At 38.4% G+C, this 22,253-nt stretch overlaps 1 long non-coding RNA gene across 1 annotated transcript; it reads right to left on the bottom strand.

Annotated features, from left to right (window-relative positions):
* Positions 1 to 10,942: 10,942 nt before the first annotated feature.
* LOC127391495 (uncharacterized) lies at positions 10,943 to 11,965 on the bottom strand. Its single transcript, XR_007891046.1, has 2 exons — positions 11,498 to 11,965; positions 10,943 to 11,079 (listed from the first exon to the last, which is right to left on the bottom strand). It is a non-coding gene; the product is annotated as an uncharacterized LOC127391495 (long non-coding RNA).
* Between the last annotated feature and the right edge of the window lie 10,288 nt (positions 11,966 to 22,253).

Below are 22,253 nucleotides of genomic sequence, written 5' to 3'. Positions count from 1 at the left end.
CTAGTGAAAATTAGAGAATTTTTCTCTTGCAAGAAAGAGAGAAATCACAGGGCAACTGCAGCATTAAACTTGGGCCTCTGAAGTCTCAAAATAAGCGTTGTTTCTCAACCTGTAAAGAAACATGATGCTGCGTCCCAGCAGATTGTATTTGTCACCTTTTTAATAACATTTTGTTTGTGTCACAGCAAGTAAATACACACACATGCACACAGGGCCTGTGGAGCCGAGTCTGGTAAGCATCAGGTACTAAGCCAAAGTGAACTAGGACTTCTTCAGATTTACCACTAATTTTATGTAAAAATGTTGGTTTGTTGTGTTGGTTTGGGTTTTTTTGCTTCAGAAGTAACTGGTGGCAGAATGTGATGCATCTAATTTTTAGTTGCTGTGACTAGGGAACATATACAAACATGGAAGCTAAGCTAAATTATCTGGAAGACTCTCATATAGCAAACCACCACCTTTGACTGAGAGATGTTAATTATTTTTCATCTATATGCTGTTCTTTGTTCAGCAGTAATATCTGAAATACAATGATAGATCATAAACTGTAAACATATCTTCAGTCAAAATACTGCTTTTCCACATTTTTTTTATTTCTATCAAAAAATTAAAAGCCCTTAATTGCTGATGACAGCTAAGTAGAGTGAAACAGCAGGGTTAAAACTGAGCATCAGGGATGTGTGTGTATTGGGGGAAGTTCATAATGTTACCGTCACAAAAATAAGCAATACTACAATAGTAAGCCTTGAGGCTTCTTTGGCTGTTGACATTAATAGGATCAAGGTAAAAATTTGTATGACGGCAAATTTTAGCTCTTGGACTTTGGTATTTCTTGGCTTACTAGTTCTGGGATTTATTCCCCCCCTCCCCTACATTTTATACTACTGTAAATCCCTGGAAGGCTCTGCCGTATCGGCATAATGGAGTTCAGGATGGGTTCACGTGATGCTACTGCTGACTTAGGGTACAACCCTGCAAATGCCAGCTGCTGTTTGCTGTGTTCCTCTTGACTCCTTTTAGACCAGTTTAGTAATAAGCAGTAAGCCACCCAATAGATGCTTCTCAGTCCCGTGTCTTCTGTACAGCTGTGGGCACCTCTTGTGTCCTGTCCACACCACTCTGGAGCAGGAGGCTTAACCACTCTGGACGTGGCTCAGTCCTGCCCAGAGTTAGGAGGCATGCAAGGGCAGGAGATCCCCAGTTCCTCTGCCTTGCTCACAGCATCATTTTTCTGAGGCTTTTTCAAGCCATGGCACAGGGCTGGGCGGAGAGTACAGGTAATGCTGCCACATTTATTGCACAGATTTGCCTTCAGTACCAGACTCTTCCCTCTGGAGAAGAGAGCATGCCACTTTCTTTAACTGTTGTGGATTTCCAAGTCTTTCCCCCCCTCCCCTTCAAATTATGTGCTGTAATACAGATTTGCCTGATACTGAATACTGTAACTCTGTGTTGTGTAAGACAGCCAGATTTTCTATGGTTCCTTTTTCTTTCTCTTCCCTCGTTTTGTTTCTTTGCATTCCAGTAATTTCAAGTAAAATGTTCTGTCTTTCCCTTATTTTTCTTGAAGTTGTATTATTTAAACAAACACTTCTGATAATTTGCTCCTAGATTTAAAAGTGCATTTGTAATACAGCAAAACAAGCTATTTAAACAAAAGAATTGGCCAAGCAACCGAAACATCATGCACTTTTAATGAAAAGTTGCATTCAAAGCTGAGCCAAATGTGAATAGCAGAGAGTTAGTACATCAGCAGCAAGTGACTCTGACTACAGCAATACTGAAACCAACTCTTTTGGGTCCCTTATTCATTATTTGAAATTCCCCAAGTCAGCTAGCTTTAGAATTTAATGGAAGGCAGAATGGAAAAGTGTATTTACTTCCTGTTATCCAATAAAAATAGTATTATCAGGGTAGCATATGTATACTCCTCGCTTGTGTTACTTAGTTATAATTAATATATTTACTAATTAAAATGTAGGCTCCATCCCCTTTCATCATGTGTTCTTCAGTACTAGCATTTATTTTCTGTTATTTGCAGGATTTTAAAGACTAAAGGGAGTGTCAAGGCAATGTCAGTTGCATGTATTTTTGGGGTTTTTTTTTGCCTTAAAGCATTAGTTGTGCTTTGTTTGGAGGTAATGAGCTGTAGGATAATTTTAAAATGTGCGTAACTACTTAGAGTAAAAAATAAAAAAGTTAAGAAAATACTCAGCCTATATTAAAATTTTAAAATATTTATGTTTCCTCAAAAAGGCATTGTAACCTTACGATACCTGTAGTAAATGCCTGCTTGGGAAGAAAACTTTTTTTTTCTCAGTGTGTATTAAAAATCTTCAATGTGCAATATAATAATTTAAGATGTCATAGAAGTGCCTCTTCTGAAATCTTACTGAGAGGAGGGTTTTGGGGATTTTGTGCTTTGAATGTTCCTAACTCAAAACTCTTGGGATTTTTGTTGTTGTTTTATTGTTTGGAAAAAGATCTTTATCCTTAGCAAAGTTTGGATTAATAGACTGGGCAAATAATAGTCCCTTTAACTGTGTGAACTTGATTCCTCATCATTACTATTTCTGGCAGTGTTTTCTCCAGCTAGTATACCTGGTAAAGCTTAATGGTGGTTAAGACTTTTCCCATTTCCTAGACAAAGATGTTACTGAAATTAGAAATACGAACTTGTGTATTCTTTTTCTAAATTTGCTTTATCAAAATTGTTTCCAAATGTGACCCCTGCAGTGAAAATTAAATAAGAATCATTCATATTTAACAGCCTCCTCTGTTAAGCAACTGTTGTACACCTGTCTATTCTGCTTTTAATAATAAGCCATTTCTATTATGCTGTTGATTTCTTTGATCCTTTTAACAATGATTTGCAATATATCAGTATATCTAAGGAGAGGAAAAAAAAGAAAAATTAAAAGATTGTCTTTTAGAACAGGAGTTTGGTCAGGCTTCTGAGGCACTGTGGAAATTACTGAGTCTGTTCTTTACTTTTTTAAGATAAACATTTTTCTAAACACCAGACTGCCAGATAGATATTTAGGCCCAGTATAACTCAGCAAAATTCATTTAACATAAATGTTTGTTTGCTCGATTTGTCTTGTGGTAAAATCTGTTTTCTGCCTCTGCTGAATACTTGAATAGAAAGAAATACAGGAAAGTTTCAAAATGCTACACGATTACAGATAGCTATGTATCATACATTGATGTGTGCACGGATTTGAAGTTAATGTTAGGGTGAGCAGAAAATACAAGGCAGGCTTCAGTTGCACCTGTAAAAATAAAAATGCTACTTGTCTGTTAAGCTGCTTTGCTATATTTTTCTGCTGTACGAGGATACCATCCTTATGTTTTCCACTGGCATTATCCGCTTTGGAAAGAAAAATGCGTGACAACCTCAAAATGGCGTTCTCTTTTTAGGGAAGGGCAAAGACAAAAGCTGGAATAATGTAGTAGTTCCAGCACAAAATGGCCTTTTCCGATAGGTTTCCAGTAAATTTCTTAGACTGATTAAGGTTTTGGCTGTTAGCTGGCCAGGAAAAGCTGAACAAAAATAGAGTAAATTTGATATTCCTAGTAAAATCTTGCTCTATATGTTGGGGATACCCATTTGCTCTCTGAGCATTTGTGTAAGCACAGTATTAAAGCAAAATCGTTTTTTTGCAATGAATCTTGAGCATCTATTTTGCTTTCCCTTCTGCACTGAAAACTCAGAACACTGCCAGCTGAGTGCTGTAATATTTTTTGTGTACATGTACACTGCTTAACTAGACAAAATCCCTGATTTCTGTGTTAGTCTCCCTAATTGTTTCAGGGTCTTACATGCAGGTAGTTACAGAGCAGTTAGTTGTACATGTTCTCTGAATGTAGTGATTGTTATGATAATGCTGAAGGGATAAAATTACTGCTGATGTAGTGCTGTTGTGATCAACTTCTTTTGTATAGTTCTTAAGACTTAGGTATAGTAACATTTTTTAAACGATGTTTATTTGTACAACTAGAAAAATAACTAGTACTGAACCATCTCTTCCATGATTTCCCTGTTACAATTCATAGTAACCCTTTGTTAGTAACCTTTTGGCAGCATTATTAAAATACTGTGATTTCTATTGAGCAGTATAATGTAAACTGAATATTAATTTACACTCTTGCTCTGATAGTATTCATACTTACTGGGCTGTTGTAACATGAGCCCATAAATGCATACATACACATACGTGTCTACCTCGTGTGTAGGTCTGGTGTATTGCACACGTGTACACGTGTGGGCGCACACATGAAGAAGAGATGAAGTATGTGATTTTGTTAAAATGTTTGTTGGGGAAAGGGAGGGTTGTCTAATTTTCTTAGAAATAAATGATGGGAGTAATATGGGCTTTAGATTACAACTTTGATTTTTCTATAGGACTTCAAAAGTTTTCAAAAAGCTGATGTTTTTCTAATTGAGTTAGCAAGAGCTGTCTCTGTTTTGAACCAAGTCTCACTGCCCTGTTGCCAAGAGGGAAAAAGTCTGTCTTTTTTTTCCCTCACACCATTTTCTTATGAATTCACTTGTAATAGAAAAAGTACTCTGCAGTTGTCTTGAAATTTTGGAGGGGATCAAAGAAAATCGATTGCATTACACTTCTGTTGGTAACATTTTCTGGGACTATAAATTTAAGAGTTGACCTCTTTGCATTTCAGTGCTTTTATCATCCATCTAAAATCTCCAGTAAAATGCATTTCTGTCCTAGGAAAAAATGGTTAAATTTGTAACTTGAAATTTCCATGGATTAGTCACTGATCTTCCCTGGGAATTTTCAGTATTCTGAACAGGAAGTGTTTTTAAACATCTGAAAAACATAGTTCCCTGAATAAGTCTGGAAACAGCTTTTTACAATTCACCCTCTTTTTTTTCTTTTTTCTTTTTTTTTTTAATGTGATGCCAGTGTTACTGTTCAGAATGTACTTTATTAGTGTAGATAGTATAGTAAAAATTCCATTGAATGTTTTCCTTAACGTGGGTGTTTGTATTGTTTTTTTCAGGTTGTAATACACTTGATTTAAATACCTTTTATTAAATTGCAGCATACATTTAGGGGCTGATTCATCTTTTTTGAAAGCAAAATGAGAAATTATAAAAAAAGATTTATTTTTTTTTTTTTTGCAATAAGCTTCTGGTTTGCTGGCACCACCAAAATGACCCTCTCTTTTTTAAAAAATAAATTACGTGCCACACAATGGAAAGGTAATATAAAGGTCTCTTCTTGCTACATGAACAGAAATGGTTCTTTTCAGAGCACGATGCTCTCTGAGTTGAGGCCTTGCTGCTGTGTCTGCTCTGGAGTCCCAGGACTGTCCCTCCACCACTGCAGCTGCTGATAGTGGAGCAAGTTTGAACTCCTGGTGCCCGCTGCCTCATGCCAAGCCTTGTTCACAGGCTGTGTTTGGGAGCAGGGCAGTTGGCCCTTCAAATCTGCAGACATCCTTTCTGTGTATCCTGTTGTCTTTGTCAAATGCAAAATGTGTGCCTATAGATCACGGAAAGCTTAAATGTATCTCTCTGTGGGAATACATCTTTCTGGACAAAGGAAATGCAGAATCACATATGTGTGTGACATTTTGTTTACTAAAACTGAAATGTAGCAGAATACGGTGAAAGCTGAACATGTAAATTTAGGCATCCCTTCAAAATGTAAGAAATTTAATAATGCAAGTGTGACAACTTTATTAAGTATAACATGACAGGCAGGAAGAAAAAACCCAAATGATTCCCAGGAAGACACTTAATAGAACACATTCTATGAAGTATTGAACCGAAGATTGTGGGTTTGGTTTTGGTTTTTTTTGCAACTATAATTTACACCTGCAACTGATACAAAGAACCTAGAAAAATGCATTATCTGTCCAGATAAAGAAATAAATACTTTTGATAGGGTTATTACTTTCTTAACATTATATTTTATGACAATAATAATAATAATAATAATACAATGTGTCAGTATCGTTCATGTTAGGATTTTTTTAAAGAAGGATTTAAATTTACCAGTGCCAATACATGCTTTTACAGTTTGATATTCCAGTGATATTTTAGACAGCCAAGATAGATTAATCTAAGATGCACCTTATGTGCCATATATTTTAGTTTTAATGGGCTAAAAATAAATGTTTATCTGGACCTAAGTAGATACAATACTAATACTCAGCTCATAAACAGATTGTTTCCCTAGAAACTCTGTATCTGCAAGCATTTTGGTTAAGTATCTCTGTGTGTACTACATAATTGCAATTGTGCGTTACTGTAATGGACATACCTTCTTATTTTCTTAAAAGTTTATGCAGATTTTTTTTAACCTTTGCCAACATTTCACCACCAAAAAAACACTGAGGAGTTTCCATTGCATGTAATTTTTGTTCCCATTACAATTCGCTTTGTTCTGGGTTTTAGCATGCTATTCTAATTTAAAAAAATAGATATTCTTATATCACAGAATTTGGTCTCAGGACAACTCTTGACTAGTTTAAAAGCCTTTGAGTAATTTACCATGTAAAGGTATTTTAATCCCTTTTTAGATTTAAGAAATTTCAAGTTTTCATGACAGATTTAATAATGTACGTTTTCTTGCTTTTTGTTCTCTAAAAATTAAGAGTTTTAAAAAACGTGTTCTTTACCCTTTTTTTTTAAATATGTTTTTTTAAATTATCTCCCTTGTCTATCCTCCAGCAGCTATTTCGGCAGGGCATCCCATTTTAAGCAGCCGTGTTCATTTCAGTAAAACGGAGGGGGCTGCCTTTTAAGTCCTCTCCCTTCTTTCCAACCGTCTGCTCCTGGTTGATAGCAGGAGAAAAGCACTGCCCGGACGGAGCCTGTACAGCAGGAGGGGTAGCGATGCCACTCACCGCTGGAGGCACAGAGGTTGCCGGGGGGTGAAATAATCCCCTGCCCTCCCCGCTGGGAAGAAGCCGGGACGTGCGAGGCCGCCCCCGGTGCCGGGGCAGAGGTGGGCGCGCTGCCGAGCGAGCGGGAACCTGCCGCGTGGCGCTGCTCCCCGCGCCGCAGCCGGGGCCCCCGCGGGCTGCTCAGCCAGGGCAGGGGAAGGGGCTGGCGCCCGGGGGGTGACACAGGCCCCCCCGGGGGGGTGACCCAGGCCCCCCCCGGGGGGGCAGCGGCTCACCTGCAGCCGGTAGGAGCGGGGCCGGGGCAGCGGCACCTGTGGCGGGGCTGGCAGGCAAAAACGAGGCAGGGATCCCGGGTGCGGGGCTGTGTTGTCTGCTCTCAGCGTGAAGCATAAATTACAGTCTGTCAGAGCAGGAATTAACAGGGCCAAGGGAAACCGGCGGTGCTGTAAAGTTTAGTCACATTTTTTTCAGTGAAAATGTGCTGGTTTACAGCTGAGGAGCATGCTTCTTGTCTGGCCACGAAGCCAGAGGTGACTGTGCCATTGCTTAGTTTCCAGCTTGCAGCCTCCTTTGCAAATATGCATTTGCACTTCCAGTAGCCTGCAGGAACTTTGTCGAGTGCTTATGATAAAGAAGGAGAAGGCAGTAAATAAAACTTCCTCTTGGGCATCGATTTGCTGATGCTGATGTAAATTTCCATCAGTAAGCAAGGTAAAGAAGTAAAATATTAATACCATCACTTTCAAGTGTACACCTGTACAGTAAATTATTTTTTTTTTAAAGAAGTGCAAGCTGAACAAAATTGTGTTGGTAAGTTGGTAACACCTTGAAAAAAAACTGGTAATGCAATGCACTGCTTAATGCCTCCTTTATTTAAAAAAAAAAAAAAAAAAAAGTTAAAAAAATTAAAAAACAAAACACTTGTCCTACTGCCAGAGTTTCATTTGTGTTGAAAGCAGTTTAATGCCAAGTTTCCTATAAAGCATTACTGCTAAAATACAGTGTACTGAAGGAAGTGTTTTTTAAAAATGCTTCATTATGTTTTGAAGGGAAGAATGTGGAAATATATCCTTTTTTGGCTTGCCTTTGCCATTCAGAATCAATTCAAAGTTGTCTTTATTTCCTATTTAATTGTTATTCCCCATAATTTAATATGCCACTGTTCCACTGGAATTTAAGCTAGTTATTCAACAGCAGAATAAAAGTAACCTGTATAATGTGTAATTGCTGTCCTTTCTATAAAGTGTACACTAGCTATAATCCCACAGAGCACCTTCGGTCCCTTTAGGGAACTATGGACAAGACTGCTTTTCTCTTAATTTATTTTTTTGTAATCGCTGGAGAGTGTCTTTAAAAAGAAAAGCTCTCCAAATGTTAAAGGTATTCTTGGTGATTAATTTAATAGCATGTACTGGAATTATTTTAATGATATTTTTTTAAAAAAATAATAATAATCCAGAAATGTGAATTAACATTTTTCTGGGTAGCTGAATCCTAAAAAAGAAATATGTTGGTTTGGATTATTATAATTTTTTTAAGTCATGTACCTGGTCATTTTTTATTAAACATTTCTGGAGGTTGTTAGGTTAGAAACCACCCCATACTGAAAATGAGCTATGTAATTTAGAAATAAAAAATCAGAGATCTGTTTAGAGCTGACCTTAGTCTTGATGTCTGCATCACATAAAACTGAGATGAAAGAATATGAGATACTACTCTGAGTTAAAATAAAAGCAAATTAATTAGTGTATAGCAGGAGTATCTATAATGATTTTTGAACAGACAGAACTTGTGATAAGGGGAAAGAGAGAGGTTATAAAAGTATGTAATAGTATAAACTGTGTTGTGAAAATATTGGCTTATTACTATTTATATCATTTCAATTTATTCAGGCATAAGTAATCTGCAAATAATTCCTCCACTTCCCTTTTCGGAATTCCATTTCTGTGAAATGAAGCTTACATGTTGGACTTCACTTAATTGTTTTCCACTTTCCTGAATCCTTATTTTTCAGTACTGCGATAACCTAAAGTTAGATGATTTTCAATCTTATTTTACGAGTTTAGTGAAAGATATAATGCCTTTTTATATCTCCTTGAAGAACTGTAACTTTCAGTGAATGAATCTGAGTCACAATTGTGTCAAGACAATGCACTTTTAACACTCCAAATGCACCAGAATTATTCCAGTTTTGAGACAGGCAAAAGCAGAGATGAAACTCAGCTGTTTTCACATTTATACAAAAAGTGAGAAAGGGAGCGATAGGTGTGGAGAGCAAAGAATAAGGTGATCTGTGTTTTTATATAGAAAATACAAAAATAAATTAGGAGTTAAAAACAGTATCTCAGAAAAAAAAGGGGGGAATAATTCAGAAGACCTATTAAATGCAAGTAAAACACTATCAACTAAGCTATTCATATACTTGAGTATGATCCTTCCTTAAAAAGCAGGTCTGTCTTTTATATTACTTTGTCTTAAAAGCTGTTGAATGCACTATTGCATATAATCTCTTTTTTTCTCTGTAGGGTTAACATTCTCATCTGTGCATGTTCTGTTAAAATAAATACTATCACAAATGTAATGCCATTATTTTTAAACAAAAATGATAAGAGTTTTAGCTGGACATTACGGCCGTCTGCTGCTAAGCCTGTTATCCAGAAATTTTGCTTGCTTTTACTTTTTAACCACACAGAATTTATGCTTATGCATCCTCTGCATCCACAGTCTATGCAATAGATACCAATGTTATTAGAAGAGGTCAGAATTACAAAGTGTCATTTTACTGAAATAAAATTCTGTGGGAAAGTTACTGTATAAATATCTTGTCAGCTATGTCCTGATAATCCCTAGTATGCTTTTACTATACTTCCCAAAAAATAAATATTAAAAACATTTTGTGGTTTCACACCATTAAAAAACACACACACACACAAAAAAAACCCCCAACAACACCAAAAAAAACAACCAAAAAAAAAAACAAAAACACAGTTGGTAAGAGTAAACCATAAAACATGTATTTGGCTTACGAAAGAAATGTTTATTCTCCTCAGAATGTCAGTGGTTGAGCATTTTCTTGAGATTTGAGGCTGGATAAAAATGTGTAACAGGGATTCCTTAAATATGCCACTGCAGCAGTCGCTCAAGATGTGGCACAGCCAGCTAGTTCCGAGAAACCCACATGTGCCACCCTATACTTCCTAGACTTGGCTAATATTATGCATTTTAATAGAGCAAATGTGATTAAAGTCAGGCCTGAAAACAATGAGATGTGTTTTCATGTACTTGATGATGCATAGGTGAGAAGTATGTTCCATCAAATACAGTGTATACTGTTCCTGTTCTTAGTAGCTTTTGCCAGTCTTGCCAGTTAGGCAGAGTGCATACAGTTCTTGCAATGGGTGCATTACGAGCTGTAATGTATTGTAATTATCATTACCACAGCTGATCAGTTAAATACTGCACTTTTTAAAAATCATGTGAGTCTACATAAGAAGGAAATGCATCTTGGAAGAAGTCCGTTACTCTAAAGACCTCTGCTCCATTTTGCAGGATAGTGCATTTTAAGGAGAAGGTTGGAGAGCAGCCTCTTTTGATGGGATCTGAGAGCTGCATGGGATAGAAATTACCATCTACCAGTTTTCTTATTCCATTGCATTTTTTTCAGTTACTTCCTGATCAATATTTAGAGGAATAAAATATCAGTATTTTTTTTTCCTGAAGAATATTATACAAAGTCTTAGAAACACACAATATTGACTTTTCCAATTAGCTGGAACCTGCCTAGCTGTTCTAGAAGTACATCAGGAAAGTAATGATAGCATAAGCAAAATAAATATTAAGTGAGAGGGACAACTATGACTTTCTTTAAGTAACCACGTAATCCCTTTTTTTCTTATGGTAACGTTTTTCACAAAGAAGACTTTTCAAGGTTGAATCCTGTACAGTCTCTTTTTTTTTTTTTTCCTCCCCCCCCCCCCCCCCCCCCCCCATAGAGCAAATCAAATGCTTGACAATGTTTTTTGTTAGGAAAGCACATGAAAAAAATTTGAATATACCAATAACAGAAAAAGTATATATATTTTTATTGCAAGAAGGAGATTTCATTGGTTGAGTGAAATGGCGAGATGTGACGCAAAAGGACACTTGGACGGGTAGAAATGCTGATGTATGCCAAAGCAGGCGTACCAAGAAATGCTGTTGCTATGAGAGAAACAGAGGGAGAGAGAGGGAGAGACATCGTGAGAGAGCAAGTTGTGGAGGCCTTATTTTTTATTTTTTTTTTCCTTTTTGGCTTATAGCACCGAGGCTGCAACATCTCCAGTTTCTAGCGGGGGGGTGTGTTAGAAGCTTTCGGTGGCTATTTTCATTAGACTGGGCATTTAGAGGAGGGGAGGAAGTCGAGAGAGAGATGCAGGTCACCTTAGAGTACAAAAGCAATTGGAAAGTAGGAGGCTGTATATAATAAGCCAATGATCTGTGCTATGATAGATATACAAATTAGTAGGACAGATGAAGCAGCTTAGCTCATTATCCACCTGATAGTATTAAGACTTACAATGAAAAATCACAAAATTAAAATGCACACACACACACACACACACATTTATAATTACCCCACCTTTTCAGCTTGTGAATTATCCAGCGGGGATACCGACGTCTCTTGTTGTTACATTCTTAAAGAGCTGCAATAAATTCACCTTTTGAGTCCATTAACCAGAAAAGGGGGAAAATAATTTACAGGATTTTTTAATTATTATTTTTTTTGGTCTCTCTTCTTCGGCAAGGGGGGAAAAAAGTTTGTGCTATGAACTTAGCCTAGCAGCTTCTGGAACGTGAGCCAAAAGGGGCAGGAAGTTGTTTTACAATAGCGTTACAGTGATCTGCCACAAATGGAAAAAGCCAAATGTTGGACTCGGCAAAAACATCCTTCTCTCCCTCATTTCTCTCCTTTGCCCCTTAAGAGTGAAAAAGAGAAAGGAACATCGAGCTAGAAGTTCTTTTTTTAATTACTTCTTCTAAGTAATGGAAATATTATCTTCCTTGCATATTCCGTGGCAGGCACGAGGGAAAGAAGTATCAAAGGGACGTTTAAAAAAATGCACTTGGTAACTAGCAACGGGACTTCTGGCACAATTCCTTGAGTTTGCTTGAGGTTATGGAGGGGGGATGGGAAGAAGAAAAGCAAGTCAACGTAGTACGTTTTCTTTAAAAAAGGGGAGGGGGAATGGAGGAGAAACTATATAAAAACTTTTTTTTTTTTTTAAAGGAAATGTGTGTTGATCCTCTGAAGCTCAATCCTCAGGCATTTGTGGCCCGTCTTTGCAGTCCGATATGTTTTTTTGTGCGTGTGTGTAAGCGCTCTCAATCAAACAGCAATCATGGCAGCTGTTTTTCTTCCAGCACAGCAGTTGAGCTGTCTCGCCCAAATGCTTATCAGCTTTTGACTCGGTGCCAAGATAGTTATAAGGGCCAAGCAGCCTAAGCTTGGCTGTGCAGCTGGTTTAGAAGTAAGGGCATGAGAAAACAAAATCACGAAGCTTTTTTGTCACGTACAGTATTTACTTTTTCTAATGTCCACTTTCAGCTCTGTGGGTTTGGGGGGTTTTGTGTGTGTGTGCGTGCTGTAGTTTTGTGGTCCTTGTGGACTGCTTTGCTACAGAGGGACGTACGACTACGTGTAAACGTGAAGAGGAGCCTCTTCTCTCCGTTTGAATCCCGGAAGATATTTCTGTAGGACCTTCCTCCTCCCCCCCCCCCCCGCCTCCCCTCCCGCCCCGCATTAAAAAGCTTCATGAGCCGCCCTGCACTGTCAAGCATGTTGCCAGAGCGCGGGTGCATTTACATTCCAGCGCAGCGCCTTTCCTCCCCGCCGCTGCTTTCCGGCCCGGGTCCCCTGCCGGCAGGGCCGTGCCCGTCGCACCCGCGGGGCAGCCGGGCTCGGTGCGGGCTGCGTGGCTCTCGCTGTCTCTGCGTGTGATGAAAACGAGCCTGCTCACGCAGGGCCGTGCCTCTCTGTCATCATCAGCTCTAGCCCTCTGCGTTTCGCTAGCTCACGTCCTCCTCCTCCTCCTCTTCCTTAGCCAGACTGCTCCAGTCGCTCACAAGGGGGAGGCTGGACTCTGAAGAAGAAGGGGGAAAAAAAAAAAAAAAAAAGGTTGCTGCTGCTGTTCGCATTCCTGCTGCAAGGGCCTCCCCTTCAGACCGCCTTTGCCAGAGCAGAACTTTTAAAAATGCTGCAAATAGGTTCTTCATTTTCCTCTGCTTTATTTAACCCTCCTCTTCCACGGTTTGAGGACGGGGCTCGTTTTCCGTCTCTCCTGCGCTGTGCTGGGCTGCACTGTATATCGCAATGTTGAGGTTCAAGCTCCAAGTAATTTCCCCTCCGCCGATCCTTTTCTCTCTCTCTCCTCTCTCTCTCTTTTTCCTCCGTTAAAGAAATTGATTTCTTTGACTGAGCAATGAATCGGGCTTTGCTAGTTTGTATGCTGGGAGACTGAAGGCTTTTATTTGTGGTTTTTCTCCCCTGAGTATCAGTGCATAGCGCTGCCTACGGAACAAGCCTCTCGCTCTTGCTGGCTTTCTCTTTAGCAGAAATATATTTTTAATGGCTTTGGGTATCTGCGCCATGTGAAATAGGGCGGATGATATCCCTCCAAACCCCTTGTAATTTGACCATGGCTGAAATGGAAATATTGGAGGGGGCGGAAGAGAGGGGGCTGGGGGTGGGGTGGGGGCTGCACAGGCTGTTTCGTCCTTGCAGACCTCTCCCCCCTCTTTCTCTGCTGAGGAGGGAAAAGGGGATGTGCAGTAAAATGCCGTCTCTGGGACAGGTGCCAGCTCCTAGACAAAAGAAGTAAAATAGGCGGTAAAGAGGGAGGGGGGGGGGAATTAATAGCCAAGAAAAATAGGAATCGAAAAATCTCTGAGAGACAGCACTAGCGAAAGTGATGGTGCCTAACCGGCCTTTTTGCCGAATATTTTCTTGGCGATGGGTGGAAAGGAGAAAGTTGCGGCATACTTTTTATTCTCGCCTTCTCTGCAGACGTTTGAACGCGTGAGGGGAGGGTGGAGGGTGCTTTTTTTTTTTTTTTTTTTCCTCCCCCCCTTCCCTTTTCCCTCCTTTCTACTGAATTATTCATAGTGTCAGTGGTGAAGCCAGGACTATTAGCATGCATCAGACATGCTGTTTGTCTGTTTGCTAACATTCTTCATTCAAGACTTGTTAACTACCAGACAAGCTTAACACGCTTCTCTTTTTTTTTTTTTTTTTTTTTTTCCCCTCCCTCCCCTCTCTCTCCCTCTCTCTCTCTCTCTCTCTCTCTCTCCCCGTCTCTCTCTTCCCTCCCTCCCCTCGCTTCTCCCTTCCTTTCCCTCCCTTTCATGCCACCCCTCGCAGCCGCCCATTGTTGCTGCCGGGCGCTGGCAGCCGGGGGCAGTTGCGGCCGGGGAGCGGGCGGAGGAGAAGCCGGCGCCGGTTGCTAGGTAAGGACCGCCTTCCCCTCCTCTCACAGGCCTGCATGCACTTGCAAGGGCGAGAAATGCCACAGAGCTCGCTCACTGCCTTCTGCCTGCTTTTCCAGGAGACTGCGGAGCTGCAAGGTGAACACCGCCACCGCCAGCCGCCACCCCGGCGTCTCCCCGCGCTGGCTTCCCACCCTGCGCAGGGTAAGCTGCTTTCCCACCGCCTTCCCCTTGACGGGCACCAGCGTTTCGTCTTGATGTGCCGCTGCCATGGCGTGAGCGGCGAGTCATTGCCAAGTAGGAAAATTAAGTTTCAGAAACTACGTGGGTATCGGCGAATTGGCTCGCGTCTGCCTATTAATGTATTATTATCCAGGAGTGGGTTACCAGCCTGGCGAGGTTGAGGCTCATCCAGGGAGATCGCTTGCTGGCTATTAGGGATGTGATATACTAATATTTGCTATTGTTGCTATTTTTTAGGTTCTCTTCTCCCTCTCTATCAAGTCTGCCCCTCCCTTCGCTAGTCTGTTTAAAACCAGCAAGCTTCATTTTCTTAGCAGACAAAGGTCGATCACAGCTTTTATTTCGGAATGCAAATGTTCTAGGACTTGTGCCAGTCTTTGCCTTCATTGATTACAATATAGCTTCTTTCTTGAATGGCATTCCCCCCCTTCCCCCCCTTTTTTTTAAATTATGGGAGGAAGCTCAAGGAAAGAAATAAAGTTGGGCAGTGCAAGTTTTTATATTTAATATTTCAGTATGCTTGAAAAATTGTTGAACATCCATGAGCAGAGCAGCTCTAACACAACTGCTAACAAGTACGTAGGGTTTTATGCCATTTGTGTGTGTGTATACTCGAAGGTATGTGTTTGCATTTCTCAGCTAATATTTTTTTAAGGTAACTGTGTGATGATCTTCAGTAATTGTATCTCATTACGGTTAGGTTTCCTGATTGTCTTAGCAATGTGATTCAACATAAATATTTTCAGGGTTCATATTTAAATTGTATTATACTTGGGATGGTTCAGGATTAGTTTGTAATTACCTTTTTATAATATATTTTTGAAATACCATTTTTTAGGGCCTTTAAAGGTCCCTAAGTGTCATAAGTGTATTTTCTTCTTTATCTTCTATGTGCGCGGACGGGCACATGCTCGTGCACACTCCCTCTCTTTCTCTTCGGGTGGTAATGAAGGAATTCATTTTAAGTATAATACTTAAATATTAGAGTAGTGCCATTCATAGTTGAAAGTACCATGTGGTTATAGATGTACTGAGTTAGGCACAATTTGGCAGCCAGTTCTACACTTAAGATTTATTGCTACTATGAAATTGCCAAACCTATTATAATACTTGGTATTCTTTATATGGACAAGTGCACGTGCAAATTAAAGGATCTGGAAATAAATATATTTTAAAGACACTTTATGAGAAAACTAGCCCTTTCATATATATTTATAAAACAAAATGCTTCCTCCTACACTGGGAAAATGAGACACTTATTTAAAATATTTTAGTATTTTTCCTTTAATTTTGTTTATATCCAGGATTTAAAGTAGATAACACAAATCCAAATAAGCGTAGTTGTTTTTTTTTTTCTTCAGAAACTCTCACACACACACAATTAGTTGGAAAATACCTAGTGACCTGTGGAAAAATAATTTTAAATTCAGACCATTAACAGCATTGTATTAAAACCGTCTCTCTATTGGCATTGCATTTGAACTGTTTTATGACAACATAAACTGAAAAACAACTCATAACTTTAAGTAGTAAAGCAGTATTTATTGGCTGATCAAGCTGAAAGTAAGTACAGAAAGTTTTAGTGAACTGTGTAGATTAAGAAAGGAATTTAGGAATGTATGGCTTGGTGATAGCTAAAATTAATTTCTTCAAAGTACTTTTTAGAGGCCTGTAGTGGCTGCACAGTACAATGCAAATAAAATATTACTTCAGAGTTTTAACTCGCAGTAGTTGTTAAAAAATCACAAGCTGCTAAACACTCCTAACTGAGAAATTTCAAAGTACTCAGTGATATTACTCCTAATGATGCTGTTTATCTAAAGAGGTTTTTTTTTTCTTAGGTTGTAATACTTGTTGGGGTGGTTTGGTTGCTGAGGACTAGCACTTAAAGGAATATAAAATTGCTTCTGGTATATTAGTTCATTGTTTTGTGGTGGCTTGCTAGAAATGATCGCTGTGAAAGTAAGAGAAACAGAATTGCCTTATTAGTGGTTTATTTCACAGTGAGGATTTCTATAAGCGTGCTAAAAATGAACACAGTGCATAAAGATCACGTGTGTTAATTGAAAAAGGATTAAAATCTGTTCATTAGATTTTTGAATTCCAGGTTGTAAATTTAAAATTATTTTTAGACTGTAACTTGAAATATAACTGCTGATAGAAATATTCAGCCCCTCAGATGAATGCCTTCAGGAATTATACACGTGAACTAGTGCATTTACATTTTGAAAGTGTTTTGTGTTGGACTGCCAGGATTTCCATGCAAAGTGTTTGGTGCATAGAATGAAAAATTAAAAGCACATACAATACTTTGCTTAATTAAAATATATCTATATATTTATTTTTTTTGTAGCTGGCTAGGACAAAATTTTGCATATTCACAGATACTGATTGAGTGAAACAGTGAAAATAATGTTAGGTGCACTGGTTTTGCTCCAAACTCAGTCTTTCTCCCCCACCCCCATCCTCCAAATGGATTTTTTTCCTCCAGAAGGATATTTAAGGTGTTGCTGATAAATGAACAGTCTATTCTTAAACTCCCACCTATCTTGACTAAAAATGACTTTTACTGAATGATACTAAGGCAAGAGAGAAAGCAAAGAACAGGAGGGAAAGGTACATATGTTCTAGGCCTGTGAGTAATACAGAGTGCTCAACAGAGAGCACTGTTACGTTCAAGGCAAAGAGCAGCTTGCAGGGAAACGAGGAGTGTAGTCCACAGTATTTGACACAAATAGGTGGGTGACGATGTGGTGGTTACTCTCACTGGTAATAAATGGGATGTCTGGTGTCCTTATTCAGGCTAAATTTTTTGAAATCAATTGGAATTTTGTCTGGATAAGTGCTGCCTGGTTTGGATCAGGTTAAGGGAGATTTTATTGTGGGCAAAGCAGAGAGAAAAGGGAGGAGGTAGAGAGAAGAACGAGAAAGCAAATGGAGCAGGAGTTACCACTTTTAAATATAGGTGCAATCCAGAGTTCTTGTCTTCATTGAATATAGAAGATAGCAGAAGACTGTAAGGCTTGGATTATGTTTTTTATGGCTGTATTGGTACAGCACTGCTTTCTCCTAGTACATGCCAAGTATTCATAAACATTTTTTACTAGCTAAGGAGAAATAAAAGGAGGACTAGAAGGAAGCCTTGTTTCATCCAGATTTCTTTTGAAAGAAAATATTTGGGGGGGAACGGGGGTGTAGTTCACATCCACTCGGTGTTCCAGCAGCTCCCTTACAGGCAGAATGGTCTCACTGTTACCAGCCTTCGTCCATGCGCCACATATTCCTGTGGCGTGATAAACCTCGGCAGGGCCTCCTGCCTCACACGGCAGCATTCCAAGTCTCCTGTGCACATGGGTTCTCAGGGCATGGGCAGGCCTGCCATCGTGACACCTTCCCTCAAGAAAATGGAAATAACGCTCTAATTAGGCATTTTTCCTACTAACTGCATTAGTTGCTCTTGGCTTGAAACAGGTGCAGGTAATCAGCCCTGCCTCCTCCTCCCCCTGTAATGGTGGTGGTTGGGGAGCTCAAATATATAACAAAGCAATGCTGCCAATACAGTTTTAATTTGTATGTGTGATGCCTGTACATGTCTGAGAAGAAAAAAAAAAATTAGAAATATAATTGCATGTCTTTGTTTCTCAAATAAGACATACTGTAGAATGTTTCTTCATAGCTACATACGTGTTCACATAGCATGTCTGCTTGTACAATGCATTTGATATTTGCAAAGATAGGTATTAATTTATTCAGTATGCATGCAGCTAGCTGGAATTATTATTGCAGCCAGAAGACAAAAAGTTGAAATCCCTGTGGCCAGCACAATAGACATTCATGACTAGAGTGATCCCAGTAGATATAAAATGGCGGGGTAAATGTTTTCAAGTGCACATGCCCTTTTGCAAGTCCTGAGTTTATGCTACTGTAAACCGTACTGGCCGTGCAAATCTGTACTTGTTTATGCATTTGACTCCATGCCTAATCCACAATGGGATGAATTCTGTTGAGTTTGAGCTTTGGAGCAACCCCCCTCTCCCCAGATATTCACTAATGTAGTGTGTATGCACGTTTGTGGAATCACTAATAAATCTGGCCTTCAGTTTCTCACTAGCAAGCAAACCATCTTGTGATTTTTCTAGGAACGATGCAGAAATTTGCCCACAGGTATTCTTGCACTGACCTAAAATATTTTAAATCTCCTAGTGACCTCAGTACTAGTAGGATTTCATTAAAGTTTGAATTATGATCTCCAAACGAGAATATCGTTCTGTTTAAGATGCCTTGATTTGTAGGTGGATATGCAGGAACAAAATGCCCAGAATCAGGCTCTTTGAAGCCTGTCTTTTAAAAATACACCATCAAATGTAAGAGCTCATAAGTTTGATTTGCCATTTGCAAAAGCAGTAATTTTTTCACAGAAGCTTAGTGTTACCAGTTATTTAGTAGTTGTGCACTCTTCCCTCTTGCATGCGTTTGAAATTTGCTGTGCCACACTTCTGGAAACAAAGGATGTGATCCAAAGGCCTCTGAAGGTGACGAGGGTTTTTCCACCAACTTCAGATGGCTTTTGGATTAAGCCTATATAGTTTGCAGTAACAATCTGACTGCTGTGGTGGTTTTCAGGGTCTTCCACAAAACTTTTCAAAACTCTCATAAAAATTGTCCAGGCATGATATGCCAAAATACCTGTCTCAGCATTGATCATGTTTTGTTGGGTTTTGTGTGTTTTGTTGGGTTTTTTGTTTAGTTGGTTTTGTTTGTGGTTTTGTTTTTTTTTTTAAAGCAGGGGTGGGCTACAAAGGGCTTCATCTCGCTGGTGTTCTAAAAGAGTTTTATGAATTAAAAAAGAGTGAATGTTGGTTCCATATTTAGTATGTAGTTAAGAAATTACCTTATGTGTTTTTTATTGAAATTAGGCCAGTATTTTTGGAGGCAGTCTGTAGGTTTAAGATGGCAATGTAGTACTTACTTATCATTACACATGTAAGTTTAAATTAACCTCAACTGTGTATCATGTTATTTGCCAAGGAAAACATTTAACTCCTGTCCATTCTCTCTCCAGTTTCAAAGGATTGGGTCTTTTCAAACTTGTTAAAGCGCAAATAGAAAAGTAAATTGCTTTGGATTGAAGATTTTGCAAAGGAGAAGAAAGAGGAACTAAGGAAAACTGAATGTATTATTATAATAACCAATATACCTTTATTAAATATTAATTAAGTCATCATTTTCTGTAGCCTTTGATTTTTGGTGTTTGAATTGCTGACTGATATTTTGCAGCACTCGAAGTCTGAAGTACACTTAGTATGTTGCCCATATATTCAGATACCCACATACAGATATGCTTACTGTAGCATTCATTCATCTCCTGAAATTCTTTTGTCCACGTAAGTGAACATTTCCAGAAGGAGAAGGTAGCTTCAGTTTTAATAGTAAAAGAGTTCAAGTGCTTTTACAACTACAGACACCAGTATTTTTAGAATGCCAAGTTAGAAAAAAACAGCATTATTTGAAACTTCTTTTTTTCCTTATTCTTCTCTATTCCATTTTTTAAATTACCTAAAAAAACCCAAATAAACAAACAAAAAAACCCAACAAAACCCAAAAAAGACAAACCTACTTGGGAAACAGTTGATCTCAGGAGCTAGAAAACAAGAAGCAACATCCTTAAGTCTATTTATTTTAATGCTGGAAGGGTAGAGAGTGACATTGAGTAGCTTAGAGAAATATGTGATTGTGTTTTTCAACCATGGTAGGCCAAGATACTTCCTGCTGAAGTTAATTCATCAGAGAGGTCGGTCAGTTAAGGATTTCTGTAAAGAGGATACACCTAATACTTATTTTCTGACAAGGCATGTTATTCTTTCTAATACGTTTCTCACAGTAACTGATGTTACTGTATCGCGGTGGGATAGCTGACAGAAAAGACTTCATTCTGGCTGGAAGATAAAGCTGTAGAAGAGTTGATATACGTTTTCATCTGCAAGATGTAATAACTATAAAAAAGTTACAAATACTTACAGTGTTTTAGATGGAAAGTTGCTTGTTTTAGATCAGAAAGTACTGAGTTGGTGAGCACAAAGCTTTGATGTGGACTTTTACATGCATTGGCAGTCTTTTCAGAGTTAGTTTTGCTTTTTATTAGAATTCAGTGTGCAACGGGGTAGGAAAACTATCTGATTGCATCCAAGAGATTTTGATCACTGTATCTGTTTTCCTACCCATACACAAAGAGCTCTGGTGTATTTACTTCTACTTTTGTATATACAACAAGTATTATTTTAAAAAGATTTTACTTGTTGATAATTTACTCTTTTTTTTTTTCTTTCTCTTTTGGTATTTATTTTTCTCTCTTGATTACAAATTCTTTCTTTTTTTTTTTTTTTTTTTCTTTTTAAAGAAAGTAGGGTTCTTAGGATATTTTTATTACCTTTGGCAGATGTTACCTTTTGTCTATAAGAAACAGAATAGTATATCCAGTTCTGGTTAAGTGGAAAGTCTCCCACAGATATTGGAGAGTTTTGGATTATACTCTCAAACCAAAGTGACACTAATTTAAAAACCTGATACAGGAAACCTGAACTCGAATGACTCTTAAAGTGCATTTAAAGAATGCTACATTCTGCGTGACCTTATGGACTTATGCAGTTAGCTTTTTTTACCTTCTTATTTTGTCTAATTTAAACCAAGGAGTATCATAGTCTTGCTTCATTGTTTTAAGGGACACAACATTGGCATTTTCCTATTCCAGTATGCATTTATGAATTGCAGGGTGCATGGGAAGGGATTGATCATATTATCCCAAAAATGTATGGAAACTCTGTTACAGGCCCAAGGGACCTGCATGTTTAGATTTTGCTACAGGGCTTCATCATAGCATTTGGTTTTTGTTTTATTGCAGTGTGAAATATAGAAAGGTTTTTGTTGCCTAGTTATTATGTGAATAGATCATTTACATCTTTAAATCTATTTTTATTAGTAACCCTTTTTCTTTTAAACAGTTTTCCAACTCAGTCTGTTATGAAGACAGTTACTGTTTTTTAATGGAAGGTTATACATTTCTCATTCTGTAATTATTATAGAAGGAGAAATTAACATGATCACATGGAAATTTTGTTTCTTAAATGGAGATTTACATTGATGGATTGAAGGTTTAAGGTGCAGATTTACATTTAAATTACATATTACATGACATTTACATTTTAAATTATACTAAAACAATTATTTCTACTGTCTCCTTGGTGCCTTCTGAATGTCTCTATAAAATTATTTCATTTAAAGTATAACCCACTCTACAATATATATGTTTCATGTATAAGATCAGAGTATTTTTTGTATGACTGTGCTCCTACTTGGTGTAAATAAAAATTAAGTTGATCATACAATATTCACATGGACACATTTAGGATGCTGTTTAGTACTTAGAGTGGCAATTACTTTCTTCTCAATAAGACAAAATATTCTCAGGGGGTGGTGTTTAACAGGATTTAAAAAATTGTATCCCTTGGGTGCTTCTATTTTTTACCACAAAATGCTTTCAGGAGTCAAAACTTAGGCAAGCAGGTAAGGAGTAGAACTTGGCTGCCGATACAGCCAGCTGGGAACAAGGTTTTCTGGAGTTTGTAGAAAAAGGAGTGAGTGATTTGGGAGGGAAAAGCAAAGCTGAAAGGTGG

Source organism: Apus apus, chromosome 1 (genome assembly GCF_020740795.1).
Source record: "Apus apus isolate bApuApu2 chromosome 1, bApuApu2.pri.cur, whole genome shotgun sequence".
Classification (NCBI taxonomy): Eukaryota; Metazoa; Chordata; class Aves; order Apodiformes; family Apodidae; genus Apus; species Apus apus.
This window is presented reverse-complemented; position numbering and strand designations above follow the sequence as displayed.